The sequence below is a fragment of the Hyla sarda genome, chromosome 4, assembly GCF_029499605.1.
Source record: "Hyla sarda isolate aHylSar1 chromosome 4, aHylSar1.hap1, whole genome shotgun sequence".
Taxonomy (NCBI): domain Eukaryota; kingdom Metazoa; phylum Chordata; class Amphibia; order Anura; family Hylidae; genus Hyla; species Hyla sarda.
The window spans coordinates 48,201,805-48,218,478 of record NC_079192.1 but is presented as its reverse complement, the minus strand read 5'-3'; the positions used below and the strand labels follow the sequence as shown (position 1 = coordinate 48,218,478).

At 45.4% G+C, this 16,674-nt stretch overlaps 1 protein-coding gene across 3 annotated transcripts in view; it reads left to right on the top strand.

The window, feature by feature from the left end:
* The first annotated feature begins 1,074 nt into the window (after nt 1-1,074).
* LOC130367870 (C-type lectin lectoxin-Phi2-like) overlaps nt 1,075-16,674 on the top strand; it is a 113,796-nt gene continuing 98,196 nt past the window's right edge. For 2 of the 3 annotated variants that reach the window (XM_056570791.1, XM_056570790.1), the window contains exons 1-2: nt 6,717-6,846; nt 12,346-12,396. The gene's annotated coding sequence lies outside the window, so the exon portion shown is untranslated. Of the gene's footprint in view, nt 1,273-6,716; nt 6,847-12,345; nt 12,397-16,674 lie in introns of those variants that run through there. The other variant, XM_056570793.1, reaches the window with a different exon arrangement.

Sequence of the window (16,674 nt, the reverse complement as noted above, 5' to 3'; positions counted from 1 at the left end):
ATTTTGACTTGGCCATTACAATACTTTGGGTGCCACCTTGCGCCACACCATTTAAGTAAGGAACCCATGAAGGTGTCCATGAAGAAGTGAATGGGCTTATACAGCTTGATCAAAATGTTTACTAACTACCTGATATAAGTTGTTGAAATTGTGCTTAGAATCAATAGATTGGGGGTGTCTTGGAGCTACGTATGACCCGGAATCGCCGCAGATCGCCGGTCTGAATTGATCGCTGACATGGGGGTGTCTCAGGACCCCCTCAGTGATGTACCAGGATGCCTGCTGAATGATTTCAGCAGGCATCCCGGTCTGGTCCCCACCCGGCAGGCGGTGGGGACCAGAGAAACATAGGGCATACCTGTATGCCCTGAGTCCTTAAGGAGTCGGGATTGGGGGCGTACAGGTACACCCTGCGTCTTTAAGTGGTTAAGGGGAACATGCAGAGGAGGTCATGTGATCATTGTGCCCAATGGGAGCCCCTACCCTTTATCTTGACTAGTTTAGTCAGGGAGGGGTCAAGTAAGTTATAGTTGGAGGAAGGAGAGCTAGTGTAGCAGTGTGAGAGGGAGTTGAAAGAAGTGCTGCAGGGATACAATGGAGTTGTGAGAAAATCCTAAAGTGAGCAGCAAGGCCATTGAGCTGGTGTCCCCCACACAGGAGGAGTTGGTAATTTCCAGCTGTGGGCAATAGGAGCCGGTGAGTCAAAGGGTCACATAGCGCTAGTCTGGGATAACATCAGTAGAAAGCCTCTTACAAAGGTCTTGTTAAAATCCTGGTGGTAGGAAGCTTAAATGGATATTCTACAGAACCCAAGTCAGCATTAATTGTCTCCTTTAACAACAGTAACTTCCAGCAACTAAAGTACAGTCATTATATTTCTACTGAGGAAAGGGTCATTGACATATCTAAGTACCCTGAAACGCATCTAGAAATTAACGCACCACTGCTGCTTGAGATTTCCACCAGCGCAAACTGAAAGTCCTTCAACAGCCGCAACATCCACTGCTTACAACAGCCGCAGCTTCTACTCATCCAGCCAACTGTCATACCATTGACGTCAGACGCCAAGAAACTCTAAGAGGTCCGGCCACCATAATCTGCTTGAGGCCTCCTTCATCATCACAGCGGCATCCATCAGGTCTGTGGCAGGCAGACCAGCCGCAGAAGCGCACGCCAGCGCTCCCATTCAGCACAGGCAGACCTTGGCATGGACAGGTGCTTGCTGGCACCAGTTTCTTTGGAGCATTATCTAAATCCAAATACATCTGGCTGGTAAATATATATCCCACTTTTGGTGTCTAAAATATGGACCTGGGTACATACTCCCATACTACTTTAATGTGCGGACTGTGTCAAATAATGCTATTCTGAACTAGCAAATGCCGGACTATTGAGAGTATCAACAATTATGCAGTGGTGTGATTACATTTTATTACAATTTTATTATTTATATTATATTTATCTCCTCACAAAGGCCCTGTGATAGATATTAGTAATTAATCTCAGTCAAGTCAAGTGTCAGATAAGAAAGGTTGAAGGGACATTTGGACAACTTCAGGCACTGAGGTTTGGGTGCGACTGCTTCTCCTGCACCCCACATAGCTATGACTATTTCTGGTTGTTCTAAGGATAGTGTATCAGCTCCAATTTTTCTGAAGAAATATAATCATTTTAGGAAGTTTCTTGGTTGTTACAAACATTGCTGAATGATGCAAATATTGGTAAGTGTTACAAACATTGGTGAATGTTACAAATATTGGTGAGTGTTAGAGATGAGCAAATTTTTTTTAATTATTAAAAATTACTATTTCTGGCCTACAGAGAGGCTCAATAGGGGTGTAGAACACTTTGCCTTGTCCTAACACACATAGGGAGTGTGCTGTGTTAGTGAAATAATAGCATTATTCAGTATGACATGCAGATTACAGACATCACTATTAGAATCACTGCCACCGAGCGTCTGGATGAGGCAGATTTTTTATGTAATTTTTATTTTATTTTAATTTATTTTAATTTTTTGATTACCCATTATGGTGAGCATCGAGCAGGCGGTCTGCCACAAGGCAAGCTATCACCTGTTCCAGCCCCTGCCTCTCAGCGCACCCTCATACTCTGAGTGTCCACTTGAAAAGGGAGGGACTTGGACAGGAGCACATTAAGGGCCATAGGGCCTCAGTCACATGACGGCACAATGACAGAGCCTAGAGGTGGCAGCAGCATGAGGAGACCATAATCTAGCAGAATGACACAGCCTGGAGTTTGCGGCAGCATGAGGAAACCATAGAGCCTCACAATTCTTAAGATTAAAAGATGAATTTTCAAATTTAAATTGAAGATTTATGGTAGCTAGTGCTTCCATTAAATTTTTTTAGGTAATGTCCCAGGCCCAGAAGAATCAGTAAACCATATAGTGGCTGAATGGCACAGCCTGGATTTGGCGGCAGCATGAGTAGAACATATAGTGGCTGAATGGCACAGCCTGGAGTTGGCGGCAGATAAGGAGACCATATAGTGGGTGAATGGCCCAGCCTGGAGGTGGTGGAAGCATGAGGAGACCACATAGTGGCTGAATGACACAGCCTGGAGGTGGCGGCAGCATGAGGAGAACATATGGTGGCTGAATGAGACAGCCTGGAGGTGGCAGCAGCAGCAGCATCAGGAGTCCTGAAAGTGACCCAGTGACAGAGTGGTGTGGTGGGTGGCAATACCAGTACCCGGTGACAAAGGTGGGTAAAAAAAAGGTCTGATGCGGAGGAATGTTTGCAACTGGGGAGCAGCGCCTTAAAGCTGTTTGACACTATCCATATTTGTGAAGTGTTAGTGTGGCACCATGGTCAATCTACTCTGATGCATCTCAACATTTTTCGTGGACAGACGAGTTCTCCTTGGGGTGACTATGGGACATGGTGGAGGATGAGGAGGTGGAGTCGCACACTGTCGCAGGACCAACGGCCTGAGAGCGTGGAGGCGGAAGAGGTGTGACCTGTCCAAGTTGATGTTGTCCAAGTTGTCCCTGACCAAAGTTACAGCTCCACTCGTCAGCAATGTCGTGCACTTTGATACACTTTGGTAGAGTGGGGTGGTGAGTGTTAATTCAAGTACCCGGTGATGAAGGTTGGGGAAAGAAGGAGAACTTGGCATCAGATGTGTGGCATCAGGCGGGTGGCACGATCAGAATAGTAGCTGAGGCAGGTAGGCAGAAGAAAACGGTCTCTTTTGTCAAAGTGCTGATATATTATTATATTGAGGATATGCATTACATAAAACTTAACTTTTAACATTATTCTTAGGACAAAATATATGGACCCAAACATTTTTTGATATCTAACAAAAGGAAAGGTGTGCAAAAAGCACCATGTGCCACCTACATCACCAGGTATTGATGTGATGGAAAGACCTCTAAAAGGTGGAAGGGAACAACGTGTGGTCTATTTTAACAGGTGGGGGTAAAAACTTCCCCTGTTAGGCCCTACTCTCGCACTGTTAATTCCCTTAATGGCAAGTGTTACTCGTCCTAAAAAGGGCGGCCCCACACAGGAACCTCTCCCTATTTCCACCTAAAAACACTGCCATTTCTCAGGGTTTTTAGTTGGAAATAGGAAGAGGTTCCTTTGTGGGGCTGCCCTTTTTAGGACGAGTAACACTTGTGGAGAAGGGAATTAATAGTGCGAAAGTAGGAGCTTACAGGGGAAGTTTCTACCCCCACCTGTAAAAATGAACCATACGTTGTTCCCTTCCACCTTTTAGAGGTCTTTGCATCGCATTAATACTTGGTGGTATAGGTGGCACATGGTGTTTTTTGCACACCTTTCCTTTTGTTAGAATAAAAAAAAATGTTGGGTCCATATGTTTTATCCTAAGAAAACTTAAGTTTTAGCTATATGCATATCCTCTATACTTACTTGTGGTCTAATGCATAGGAATTTCTTTAACTGGGGAGCAGCACCTTAATTTTGTTTTGCAGTATCCATGACAGCACAATGAGAGAGCCTGGGGGTGGTAGCATCAGCATGAGGAGACCATAGAGCAGCACAATGAGAGAGCCTGAAGGTGGCAGCATCAGCATGAGGAGACCATATGGCGGCACAATGACCGAGCCTGGAGGTGGTAGAATCAGCATGAGGAGACCATAGAGCAGCACAATGAGAGAGCGTGAAGGTGGCAGCATCAGCATGAGGAGACCATAGAAAAGCACAATGAGAGAGCCTGGAGGTGGAAGCATCAGCGTGAGGAGACCATATGGCGGAACAATGAAAGAGCCTGGAGGTGGCAACAGCAGCATGAGGGCCATGCCAACTGAGAGTTGAGTCTGAGGAACCCACTGACTGTTCACTGGGGGTGTTAGATGTCACTTGGGATGACCGAGTGAACCAATTAATCACAGCTGCTGGGTTGCTGGCCGAGACACGACTGCTTGCTGACACCGGGAGCTCAGACCTCTCGCTGCAACACCTGCTGCCACATGCCCCTACTCTTCTGCGACGTCTTCCTGCGCCTGATGAATTTAGGCCTCTGCTGCGACCTCTGCTGTGCCAGATGAATTTAGGTCTCTGCCACTCCTCTGTGCATGTCTTGGCACTTCTCTGCCTGACATACTTAGTGCGTATATGAGGGGAGTACAATACACTTCACTATGCTTAAAACAGTATTTGTCTAGAACAGCAGCAGGTGTGTACTTTTGGCTGGCCTTTTACAGTAACTACGCCCTTAAGACTTTATCAGGAACAAAATAGTACACCACTTAGATGTAAGTATGTGGTATGCACTGATGAGGGAAGAAAAATGCTCTACAGTACGCTTAAAAAAGTATTTGAGTAAAACACCAGCTGGTGAGTACTTTTTCCTGGCCTTTCACAGTATATAGGCCCTTGGCAGATTAACAGATATTAAATAGTACACTACATAGATGTAGGTATGTGGTATGAACTTATGAGGGCAGAAAAATGTGCTACAGTACGCTTAAATAAGTATTTGTGCACAACACCAGTAGTACACAATAGTGCTGCAGCATACAGATGCTGTGTACTAAACCCAAAAAGACTATTATACGAGCATATAGAAAGTGGTTCCTCTGAATGAAGGCGCTTCTCACAGTAGATGTAGAGTTAATATTTTATTATATTGCAACGCGTTTCAATCCTGAACTGGGATCTTCCTCAGGCATACAGTACATGGGACATGAACAATTTGTATACATGTGTTACGCCGAGCACTCCGGGTCCCTGCTCCTCCCCGGAGCGCTCGCGGCGTTCCTCTCTCTGCAGCGCCCCGGTCAGACCCGCTGACCGGGAGCGCTGCACTGACACTGCCGGCGGGGATGCGATTCGCATAGCGGGACACGCCCGCTCGCGAATCGCATCCCAAGTCACTTACCTGTCCCAGTCCCCGGCTGTCACGTCCTGGCGCGCGCGGCTCTGCTCCTTAGGGCGCACGCGCGCCAGCTCTCTAAGATTTAAAGGGCCAGTGCACCAATGATTGGTGCCTGGCCCAATCTGTTTGATTAGCTTTCACCTGTGCACCTGTCTATATAACCTCACTTCCCCTTCCCTTCCTTGCCGGATCTTGTTGCCATTGTGCCTTGAGAAAGCGTTTACTGTGTTTGCCTTTACTGTGTTCCTGACCTCTTGCTATCTCCATTGACTACGAACCTTGCCGCCTGCCCCGACCTTCTGCTACATCTGACCTTGCCTCTGTCTAGTCCTTCTGTCCCACGCCTTCTCAGCAGTCAGCGAGGTTGAGCTGTTGCCGGTGGATACGACCTGGTTGCTACTGCCACAGCAAGACCATCCAGCTTTGCGGCTGGCTCTGGTGAATACCAGTAGCAACCTAGAACCGGTCCACCGACACGGTCCACGCCAATCCCTCGCTGACACAGAGGATACACATCCAGCCTGCCGAATCCTAACAACATGACATGATATATACACAAGTTATATACACTTCCGGATCACCGGAAAGAAGCCGTGTGCAAAATGCATGTAAAGGTAGCAAAAAATGCAGATTGTAATGGAATAATAAAAGCAAAAGAAGAATAAAAAAAACCATGCAATTTAAAATACCGTATATACTCGAGTATAAGCCGACCCGAATATAAACCGAGGCCCCTAATTTCACCCCAAAAACCCAGGGAAAGTTATTGACTTGACTATAAGTCTAGGGTGGGAAATACATCATCCCCACCGTCATCATCCAGACCCCCGTCATCATCACCCTGTCATCATCCAGACCCCTGCCATCATCACCCTGCCATCATCCCCCCCACCCTTCATCATCACTGCCTGTCAAACCCTTCAATCAGTGGTCTTCAACCTGCGGACCTCCAGATGTTGCAAAACTACTACTCCCAGCATGCCCGGACAGCCATCAGCTGTCCGGGCATGCTGGGAGTTGTAATTTTGAAACATCTGGGGGTCCGCAGGTTGAAGACCACTGCCGGGCCTTCGTCATCATCCAGACCCCCCCCCCCCTTTAGTTTTCTACTCACCTCCACTCGGTGGTAAGGAAGGGTGAGCTGGTCTGGGCCATCTATGCTGCAGGGACCATCCAGTGGGAAGGGTTAGTCGTTCCGGGCTGTCCATCTTCACCGGGAGGCCCTCTTCTCCACTCCGGGCCCGGCCCCGGACTAGTGATGTTGCCTTGACGACGACGTACAGGGATGTCCCTGCGCATGAACGTTCCTGTGTGTCGTCGTCAAGGCAACGTCACTAGTCCGGGGCCGGGCCTGGAGCGGAGAAGAGGGCCTCCCAGTGAAGATGGACAGCCTGGAATGACTAACCCTCCCCACCGGACGGTCCCTGTAGCATAGATGGCCCGGATCAGCTCACCCTTCCTTCCCACCGAGGGGAGGTGAGTAGAAAACTAAAGGGGGTCTGGATGATGACGAAGGCCGTAGTGGTCTTCAACCTGCAGACCTCCAGATGTTTCAAAACTACAACTCCCAGCATGCCCGGACAGCCGATGGCTGTCCATGCATGCTGGGAGTTGTAGTTTTGCAACATCTGGAGGTCCGCAAGTTGAAGACCACTGAAAGCCGAGGGGGGCGTTTTCAGCACGAAATTGCGGAGTGAATTGTTAGTCACTGAGTTTTAGTGAGGAGGAGAAGAGAAAATAATCGTTAGGCAGGTTACAGATAGTGAAGAGGCACACTTTATTTGTCTTTGGGGGAGGCTCTGGCAGACACCTGCAGCCTTTTGCTGCATGACAGATTGCACCTGAAGCATTTCATTTCTGAATCAATTATTAGTATTTTGGTGACTAGACATTTTTCATGCCATGCCCCTTCATTCCTGTCTATGGGAGGAGGCATGACGGCCGGCCCAAATATCGCAGGGAGTCCCAGTGGCCAGACCCCATGTGATCAGCTTATCACCTAGCCTTTGGATAAGGAATAAGATGTCTAGGGGTGGAGTACCCCTTTAACTCTCATAAGATGTAATGTGTCCTAATTACAAAATCCTCTAGTGCAACAAAATACTGGTGTAGTATCAAATATCAAGTAGAAAAATTAGGCACTCACCACTGTAGATGCTTGCTTCTTTATTTCTTGTGCATGCGGTAAAAACAGTCAGGTCGGGTGAGGACGCCAACTAGAAGTAGTGACAATATTGTCAACCTGACTGTTTTTACTGCATGCACAAGAAATAAAGAAGCAAGCATCTACAGTGGTGAGTGCCTAATTTTTCTACTTGATATTTGATATTGCACGGACTGTCATCCCTTTGAGCGCACCCCACAGAAGCTCCTATTTGTCTCCCCCATGTACTGTGACTGCACACTGGAAGTTAACCACAGCTCAAGTGAGGTAGTGCCGACACCCGTACCTGAATCCTCGAAAAATACTGGTGTAGACTTTACTAATCCTTTACAAATTTGAAGCATAACCTTTATTTTTTTTATTAGAGCAAACATTTACAAATGATGCAGTAGAGGAGTGGTCTCCAACCTGAGGACCTCCAGATGTTGCAAAACTACAACTCCCAGCATGCCCAGACAGCCAACGGCTGGGAGTTGTAGTTTTGCAACATCTGGAGGTCCTCAGGTTGAAGACCACTGCAGTAGAGGATAGAAGAAGAAGAACAACAGAGTTTACATCTTCTTTGCTGCCCTCACGTGCAAGAGGAAGTAGAGAGCAATGTCGAGGAGTTGGTGGTAATAAAGGGGGCCATGGAATTTAAAGGGGTTATCAAGGAAGAAACTTTAATATATCAACTGGCTCCAGAAAGTTAAACAGATTTGTAAATTACTCCTATTGAAAAAAATCTTAATTCTTTCAGTACTAATGAGCCTCTGAAGTTAAGGTTGTTCTTTTCTGTCTAAGCGCTCTCTGATGATACGTGTCTCAGGAACCACCCAGTTTAGAAGAGGTTTGCTATGGGGATTTGCTTCTAAACTGGGCGGTTCCCGAGACAGGTGTCATCAGAGAGCACTTAGACAGAAAAGAACAACTCAAATTCAGAAGCTCATAAGTACTGAAAGGATTAAGATTTTTTAGTAGAAGTAATTTACAAATCTGTTTAACTTTCTGGAGCCAGTCGATATTTAAAAAAAAGTTTTTTCCTGGATAACCCCTTTAAGGGCATTTGTAAGGGCACATAGACCTTTCACATACATAACTTTGGGATGTAGAAAAAACTGAGTGTTACGCCGAGCGCTCCGGGTCCCCGCTCCTCCCCGGAGCGCTCACAGTGTTCTCCTATTCGCAGCGCCCCGGTCAGACCTGCCGACCGGGTGCGCTGCGATAATGTTCCCAGCCGGGATGCGATTCGCGATGCGGGACGAGCCCGCTCGCGATGCGCATCCCGACTCGCTTACCAGACCCGTTCCCCGTCTGTGCTGTCCCGGCGCGCGCGGCCCCGCTCCTTAGGGCGCGCGCGCCAGGTCTTTGCGATTTAAAGGGCCGGTGCGCCACTGATTGGCGCATGAGCTTTTTTTTTTTTTTTTTATAACATTCCTTTTTATTCAAAATTTTTAACATATACAAAAGCATACATCAAACGTAAAATGAAAGGCATAACATTTTGCATATAGTGCAATCAAATAGTGATATAACAATAAAAAATAGAAAAAACATACACAAGTTTTGAGTAGATATTAGAAGATCTAGGAAATGCAGTTATCATTTTACAAATATAACAGACAGTAATCACATAGGCATAGGCACATCAGGTTCCACCAGAATCTCCATTCATCCCATTCCAATAGATCAAATTTGAATAGTGCTATGAGGGCCTTGCAACCATACGTCCCATCTAGCCATGAACTCGTACTCTTTGTCACAAGCCGAAGCCACCTTGTACTCGTGCCAACCGTTAAGATTAACCCTAGATATAATTTCCTTTATAGTCGGTATTTGGGGTGAGCTCCAGTTTTTAACAATAATCATTCTAACTACAATAAGTATGTGTAAGATGACAGATCTCTGGAAAGAAGAGTATTGGTCTATGTCTATATTTAATAGGGCCATGGCCGGGTTCAGGATAACAGGGAATCCACAAATGCCAGAGATCAACTTACCCACTTTCTTCCATAACATACGTATCTTGGAACATTGCCACCATATGTGGTAAAAGGTGCCCCGTTCTTTACATCTCCAACAGTTCCCTGATGAAGAGGTGAATTTAGATAGCTTGTCAGGGACCATATACCATCTATATAATAGTTTTTTAGATGTTTCCAGATGAGCAACACACCTGGAGAGCTTTGGTACAATTGAATGCGCTCTACACCACTGATCATCTGTAAATGCCATATCCATGTCCTCTTCCCATCTAATTCTATTCACATCACCTCTTGTAGCACTACGATTAATCAAAAAGGCATAACACCAGGAAATACCCCCTCTATGGCCCCCCCCCCCCCCCCCCCCCCGTGAGAGCCATTTGTGTAGTTCAGAGTTAACGGCAGATCCAGGAGCCCGGATAGACCCTATAGCATGTCTGACTTGGAGGTATTTGTAAAAATCTTTATTGTCAATAGAGAAGGAGTGATGTATCTCCTCAAATGTTAAGCACTTCATCCCATCCCAAATGTCACCCAAACTACATATCCCTTTTAAAATCCAGGTACCCAGATTTAGATGAGGTATAAGGGCCTCCAATACCCCCATAGGCATCTCCACGGGCACGGTGTCATATAAGCTATGTGGTAGGACATAAGTGGACCATACAGAGTAAATAGCTGCAATCATGGGATGTGCGGAGGAGGGTTTTATGTTAAATAAATGCGTAGCAGTTAGTGTGTGAGCTATAGGTGTGTAGTTCACTTTAAAACATTCAATTTCCACCCACAATTTCGATTTATCCATAAGCCACAAAGACTTCAATTGATCTAGAATCACTGCTTTATAGTAACACGCTATAGATGGACAGCCTATTCCTCCATTTTTCAATGAAGGGTATAAGTAAGATGTTTTAATTCTAGATTTTCTCCCCCTCCACACATATTTCATGATCAGTGATTGTAAAGATTGGACATATTGGTATGGCAATGCTATTGGTACATTCTGGAATGCGTATAAGATCTTAGGGAGGACCATCATCTTAATAGCAGAGACTTTACCCAACCACGACACCCCCAGGCTGGGCATTTGAGAGCTGATCCTTTTTAAATCTTTAAAAAGAAGCACATAATTAAGGTCAAATAATTTTTTAATAGGGAAAGTTAGTCTGATGCCCAAATAAGGAATGGATTCTTCTGCCCACGAAAATGGGTATAGATCTCTGAGTCTAGCCACTACCCCACTAGACAGACCCATATTTAGAATATATGACTTTGAGGGATTAATCTTGTAGTAAGAAAGTTTACCAAAGCCCTCCAGCTCTCTGACAATGGCGGGGATGGAGATAGTAGGATCCTTACATATTATTAGGATATCGTCAGCGAATAGACCAATGCGATGTTCTCTATCACCTATCTTTATACCAACAATATCCGGATTAATTTTAATACTCTCTGCAAGGGGTTCCATTGCTAGGGCGAAAATAAGGGGAGATAAGGGGCACCCCTGCCTAGTCCCATTTGTGATAGTAAATCTATCAGACAAAAAGCCCGAGGTGAAGACCGAGGCAGAAGGCTGCGTATATAGTGCCATAATTGCATTTTTAATTCTATCAGAGAACCCAAATTTAGACAACGTTCTGCCCAGGTATCCCCAGTGGATCCTGTCGAACGCCTTTTCAGCATCCAAGGTGAGCAATAGTGAAGGAATTCGACAGGATTCCACATGATGAATTAAGTTAATAAGTCTTCTAGTACCATCCACTGTCTGTCTTTGCTGGATAAATCCTACCTGGTCATTTTTAATTAGTGAAGGGAGGATGTTATTTATTCTGTTAGCTAGGATTTTAGAGTATATTTTTAAATCAATGTTGAGAAGTGAAATTGGACAAAAAATTTCAGGCCTATCAGGGATCCCTCCCGGCTTAGGGAGCGTAACTATGATCGCTTGCAACATTTCAGGAGGAATATATCCTGATTGGAAAATATGATTAAGCAGAGGGAGAAGATGCTTACTAAGGATATGCTGGTATTTTTTGTAGTATTCCCCCGTAAACCCATCAGGTCCCTGTGATTTATTCAGCTTCAAAGACGTTATAGCCAAACTTAGTTCAGATTCCGTGATAGAGCCATTCAAGAACTCCAAATCTGCAGTATCAATAGACGGGAGGTTCAATTTTGATAGAAAGCAATCTATCATCGGTCCCCGGGGTTGAGGGGTATCAGGATCTAGTTTTAAATTATATAGCTTCTCGTAATAGTCTGCTAGTGCATTTGCAATCAACTTAGGATTCAATATTTTCTCCCCTTTATTATTAAATATATGGGAAATCTTAGCTTTATTGGTTTTGTTCCTAAACTTATTAGCTAACATTTTCCCTGCCTTATTACCATGGCCATAAAATAGGGAATTGTTTTTTTTAAGAAAAAAATCGAATTTATAATGAAGGGCCTGATGTAGTTGAAACCTTAGAGTCCTTAGGTCTCGTAGCACTTTACTATTGGGAGTTTTTTTATGGTCGTCTTCCAATTGTTTAATTTGCAGCGTAATGCTATCTATCTTCTGGGACCTCATTTTTTTTGATAAGATGCTAATTTAATACATTCCCCTCTTAACACCGCTTTGTGGGCACACCAATGAGTAAAAACATTGGTATCAGTGAGAGTGTTCAGTTGAAAATAATCATTCAGTTTCTGTTCTATGGTTAAACTAGTGTGAACATCAGATAGGAGGGAATTATTTATTCTCCATTGAAAAACTGGGGGGGCGTTGTATTCTTCGAGAATACTAGTTGTGACTGGGACATGGTCTGACCAGCTGATAATCCCTATCTCTGACTTTTTCGACAGCTGGAGAAGCCATTTGTCTACTATAATCATATCAATACGGGAATATACACGGTGAGTATGAGAAAAGAAAGTGTAATCTCTCTCCTCAGCATTAAGGGTTCTCCATGAATCGAAAAGGTCTGCCCTAAATAGAATGTTTGAGATGTCCGTATTCCTGTCAGAAGTTGTGTGAGTGTTTTTGTCTATACGTGGGGATAATACTTTATTAAAATCTCCTGCCAATATTAGTGCTCCATATTTATTTTGGGAAATTCTTTTAAGGACGGGGTTCAGAAAATCACCTTGTCTTGTATTCGGGGCGTAAATAGATGCAATAGTATACTTTCGATTGTTAATGTCGCAATTCAGTATGATGTATCTATTATAAGCATCATATATAACATCTACTACCTTAAAAGCTACCGTATTCTTTATAGCTATTAGTACCCCTTTTTTCTTATTAATGTTTGGGGTAAAGAAAATATTAGGAAAATTCCTATGTCTAAGCCTGTGGGCATCAACCGCCAATAAATGGGTCTCCTGAGCACAGACAACGTCACATTTCACTCTGCCACACTCCCTCCAGAATAGACTCCGTTTGAAAGGACTATTAAGTCCCCTCACATTAAATGTAGTAATATTAAGTACCATGATGAGAGAACCTTAAAAGATCCCTAACTGACCCCTGAGTGTATTGTAATATGGATTTGTAACCGATGTGACATAAAGACCTATGCGTACAAGATGAATACCTTAGCGTATTTAGATTTTGTGTTGCATTAATGACAATAACTTGTGACAGTTTAAACTTCAGAACAACGGTTCTGTCAGAACCAGCCAATACCCTGCGGTAAACCACGGCCAAGAGGAAGGCGTGGGTGATACAGGATTTAACATAGAAATACAATCTCAGCAAAAAAATAAGTATCAACATTTCCGTACATTTAACTCGCCCTGAGAATATTGTGAGTATTGCTAACCCAACAAACAGTAAGTTACCTCAACCCATAAGAAAATCCCTGAAACGATCTGGTAATAATGTCCACTTGGTAGAGATTAGTCACTCAAAGTGTCCTCGAACCTAATCCCCTCCTGCAAAAGGAAGTGTGAAGGTTAAATCACAGAAGGGAAGGGAAGGACCTTGAGAGAGAGGGACTACACATGAGGAAAAGGGGGACAACAGCTTAGAAAAACAAGTTAACCAAGATAAATCACTAGTAGTGGTACTAGTTCATAAACATTGTTGCATTCTGGTTGTCATTTCTTGGAGAAGGATGTTCACAGGAGCCAACCTTCATCCCTTTACGTAGGTGAGCGAGATCTTGAATGGGACCTCCTATCCTGTCCAGAGGATGGTCCTGGGGACTTGCGCTGAACTTTTGACCATTCTTGATGTAAAGGAGTGGGTCTGGGTTTAGGGGAGTCGATCATAGAGGTCTTGATTCTCTCAGGAAACCACTTGCCCACCAAATGAAGAGCCTCTCTAGGCGAAGAGAGGGAGTGAGTAGCTCCATTCCGGGTAACCAACAATTTTACTGGGAAACCCCACCTGTAGGGAATCCCCTCCTCACTCAGGACTGAAGTGGAAGTAGAAAAAGCTTTCCTCCTTTTTAGGGTAGCAGCCGACAGATCAGCAAATAAATTGATGTTCAAAAAACGGTCTGGTAGGTTTGGGTTTCTTTTAGCTGCTTTTAGTACCTCCTCCTTGAAATGAAAAAAAAATGAATCCTGGCTAGGACATCTCTCGGAACATCGCGAGAGAGATGAGACGGTTTAGGTAGACGGTGAACTCTGTCCACTATCATGTCTCTCTGGTCAGCCTGTGGGACGAGAGCACAGAAGTAGTCAATAAGGAAATCACGCAGCTCAGAATTCTGTACTGACTCAGGAATGCCTCTGAAGCGGACGTTATTCCTCCTAGACCTATCCTCCAGATCCGCTAGTTTTAGCTGAATAGAAACAATGTCATCTGTTGTCTCATTTTGAGAGTCCACTAAGGCGTTATGTGCATCCGTGAACTTTTCCATTTTATTTTCCAAATGATCCGTACGCTCCCCAATTTGTGCCACTTCTTTGGAAAGTGCGCTTATAGATGATAAAAAGTCTTTCTGTAGGGACTCTCTAAATTCTTTGAACAGATTTCTCATAGTGGATTCAATGTTAACAGGTAACTTATCATCAACTTTTGAGGCCATGTCAGCTGCGTCGCAAGGTGGAAGAGGAGTATGCGTTGCAATGTTAGGAGAAGAACCCTGTCCCCGAGTTGCTGATTTTGTAGTGGTTATAGATTCAGGATGAGAAGCTAGAGAACAGGGTCCGCCTGTAGCAGAGCTGCAAGGTTGGTCCGAGAAATCGCTATCTTCGTCAGCTAAACTGCCAGAGGGAGTGAATTTATTTCTTAAGGAGTAGTATTCAGTAAGTTTATTAGTATCCTTCTTTCTGGAATGTCTATGAGACATATTATATCAATCCCATTCAAAGAGGGTGCCAAACATATTGTTAAACCATCTGATCTTGCTCTAAATCTTGCTGAGGAGACAGCGCCCTCTAGTGGCGGCAGCACAGAAAGGAACCGATCTGTGCAATGCATACAGTCACACACATAAAAAAAAAAGGGGGTGCAGCAGAGGCTGGAAAGTAGGAAGATATGATGAAATAGCACGTACGTCCTTGTTTGAGAATACAAAGTCCCACACAAAAATCCTTTAGAGAGTGAAGAGATGAGTCATCAGGTGCATCACAATTCAAATTGTCCCACTGCAGAATCACCACTTAACTAAGTTCTGGAATGAATCCTTAGTCCAGTGCTGTGAACTACTGTTTTATTGTCTCATACCAGGGATGACCAACTAATATTCTTCCCTTACAGTCAGTCTTAATTCTGGGGTCTTAGCACGTCTCTTAATGGTAGTTTTGTAGGTGAGTACAGTCAACAGATAGGGCAGATATCAGCAACCCCCCGTCTCCTTGAGGGACAGAGCAGAGGGAGAGGACAAGATGGCGACTTCTCACCACATTTCCTTTTATAGGGTAGATGACAGTCTCCCAATATGTTGGAATAAGAGGGGTACTCACTATCTATGCAGTGTATGGGTCCAGGGGATCAATGCCCTGTAGCCCGCTCACTCACTGTGCAGGTGATGTCCCGCTCCTGTGCTGATTTATGCGCAGCAGCGCACAGTAAGAATGCAGCTCACGTCTCTCCCCGTCTCAGCTTCAGCCGTTATGGGATGGTAGATGTCAGAGCTGCGCTGATGACTTGGCTCAGGAACCGCCGCTGCCCCTCGCTCCTGTGACCCACTGTCCGGCTGGGAAGTGTGCCTCCGTTTACTGGTAAGATGGCGCCGACTGCACCACAGCACACGCGCCCCCGTTCTTCTGAACTCAACAGCTCCGGTCTTCTTGAACGGATCGGGGCCGGGATTATATCAGACTGCTCCTCTCTGTCAGCGTTATCAGTTGAGGGTAGTGAGCCGTCACGCTTAGAGGGTTAGCTGCTGCTTTGTGCCGCTTTTAGCAGGGCTTTAGGGAGAGCACCTTACATGTGCGTCTTCTCTCCTCCGCTGTAGGCCACGCCCCCCTCCATGAGCTTTTAATCAGTACCTTCACCTGTGCACTTCCCTACTTATACCTCACTTCCCCTGCACTCCCTTGCCGGATCTTGTTGCCATTGTGCCAGTGAAAGCGTTTCCTTGTGTGTTCCTAGCCTGTGTTCCAGACCTCCTGCCGTTGCCCCCGACTACGATCCTTGCTGCCTGCCCTGACCTTCTGCTACGTCTGACCTTGCTCTTGTCTACTCCCTTGTACCGCGCTTATCTCAGCAGTCAGAGAGGTTGAGCCGTTGCCGGTGGATACGACCTGGTTGCTACCGCCGCTGCAAGACCATCCCGCTTTGCGGCGGGCTCTGGTGAATACCAGTAGCAACTTAAAACCGGTCCACCGACACGGTCCACGCCAATCCCTCTCTGGCACAGAGGATCCAACTCCAGCCAGCCGAATCGTGACAATAGATCCGGCCATGGATCCCGCTGAGGTCCCAAGCCAGTTGTCGCTGACCTCTCCACGGTGGTCGTCCAGCAGTCGCAACAGATAGCGCAATAAGGCCACCAGCTGTCTCAACTGACCGTGATGCTACAGCAGCTACTACCACAGCTTCAACAACCATCTCCTCTGCCAGCTCCTGCACCTCCTCCGCAGCGAGTGGCCACATCCAGCCTCCGTTTAGCTTTGCCGGACAAATTTGATGCAATGACAGTGATCCTGTCACTGCCTCTGTACACTCTTTCTTCACGGAGATTCGAAGTGTCTTCGAGGAACCTGTCTGAGCCTCTTCTGCCGAGACTGCCCTGT